The sequence below is a fragment of the Megachile rotundata genome, chromosome 2 (assembly GCF_050947335.1).
Source record: "Megachile rotundata isolate GNS110a chromosome 2, iyMegRotu1, whole genome shotgun sequence".
Lineage (NCBI taxonomy): Eukaryota > Metazoa > Arthropoda > Insecta > Hymenoptera > Megachilidae > Megachile > Megachile rotundata.
In genome coordinates, this window is record NC_134984.1 from 6,893,808 (window position 1) to 6,895,666 (window position 1,859).

General features: G+C 32.1%; 1 long non-coding RNA gene across 1 annotated transcript; it reads right to left on the reverse strand.

Moving 5' to 3' along the window:
* Window positions 1-703: 703 nt before the first annotated feature.
* On the reverse strand, window positions 704-1,587 carry LOC143264004 (uncharacterized). The gene is made up of 2 exons (XR_013037338.1): window positions 1,397-1,587; window positions 704-922 (listed from the first exon to the last, which is right to left on the reverse strand). It is a non-coding gene; the product is annotated as an uncharacterized LOC143264004 (long non-coding RNA).
* Window positions 1,588-1,859: the final 272 nt, after the last annotated feature.

A 1,859-nucleotide genomic window follows, 5' to 3' on the forward strand; every position in this document is an offset into this window, starting at 1 on the left:
AGTTCACCTGACACAACTCTAAATGAGTCAGAACACGAATCTACTCATATTGAATATAAGAAAAGTGCTGTGGACTTTTGGAAAGGCGGAAAAAAAAGGAAATTATCTTTCGCGACAGTACAGAAAAGGTATAAGAAATTAAAGAGTCATAAACAATTATATCAATGGGAACAACAAATTGGCTCCGGAGGATCGCGATTAGATAAATTACAGTTAATTACGGGAAAAGTATTAAAAATGATGGATGTTTGTAACGCATTTGAATCACGCGCGATTGGCCGGATAGGCGATCTTCGGCTTATCGACGATCGATAGATACGAAGTTATACGCACGCCGTTTTTTCGTTCTTCTTTTTGTGTTACCGTTCGACAACGGATCGTAGTATGTAAGAGTAAGGTAAAGGTACCAGTAATTGACCAGTTAAGAGAAATTTTCTACGGAAACAATGGTAACCCTTTACTTTATCAATAAATGGCGAGAATCAATGCATGGAGACGTTCGTTAAACCCTTCAGATTATGTACCAAGACCACTTTTTAAAAAAAGTTAAGTTATACAAGTTTGGTAAATATTTTTGAGAATTCGGAAAATGATCCAGTAGTTGACCACTCTTGAAAAGGAAAAAACTAGTAATTGACCACCTCTTTTCGTTAGTAGTTGACCACTTATATTCGAAGCAAGGTTAAAAGACTAATGCTGGAAATCAGTTTATTACCGTTTAATTTTAACAATAAGCAGTACAAATCATATTTAAACAATAAAACGACGAAATTAACCAAATTAATTGAATAAAACATTCAACGCAGGAACAGAATAAACATTACGAGTTCTGCTTGCTTTGGTGGGCTCATTAATATGAGAAACTACAGCATTCCATTTGTAGTCCAACACGTCGGGCTTCTCTGGCCACTTCCATAATCAACTAGTAAAATAGTAAAATAGCAAAATAACAAAATGACAAAAGAGAAAAAGAGGAAAGATGGAAAACAAGAAAATAGGAAAAGAGCAAAGATGCAAAATAATAAAATAGTAAAATATGAAAATCGCAAAACACTATAGCAGTATGATAGTAAAGTAGTAAAATAGTAAAATAGTAAAATAGTAAAATAGTAAAATAGTGAAATAGTGAAGTAGCCACTATTCACTTCCATGCCTGTCAACTTCTGAAAGTTGTACATTAACAATACCCAAAAGTTGACCATTAAAAAACTATTGTTTTTTTAAGTTAGAACGACAAAAACAATGTATTTATTAAATTGATAAAACATTGTAAGCGCTTACACAGTAACTGATTTATTCACAAAATGTTCGCAACATATAAATTTTTTATCTGGACTATAGAGCTATTCTTAACAGAATCGTTAAGGAAATAGAAATATATCGGCACATTACTTACCTTATTGCACTCGGATATTCGCTGCTAATAGACACACTTTACTTCACGCGCAATTGTTCCAAAATTTAAACAACAAATGTCGTGGCATCTAAAAGTCACTATCATCTGAAGTGCGCAACTTATACAAACCTTATTTCATCATTTTTTAAACAAAATGGTCAACTACTGGTACATGGTCAACTACTGGTACTTTTACCTTATGTATTATTAACCATTATTAATAAATATATTTAGTTTATACAACAACAACAAAAATTTATTTTAGCGCGAAATAGAAAAATTGTAATTCATGACATCGACTTAAAACGTTGGGCATTACAAGAACAACAAAAACTTAACGTAGTTGGATTTAAAGCGTCTCAAAAGTGGTTATGGAAATTCAAGCAGTCTAATAATATCTTGTTTCTAGGAAAACAACAAAATTCATTACGAGAAATTATAGTGAACATTTAACTGACATACG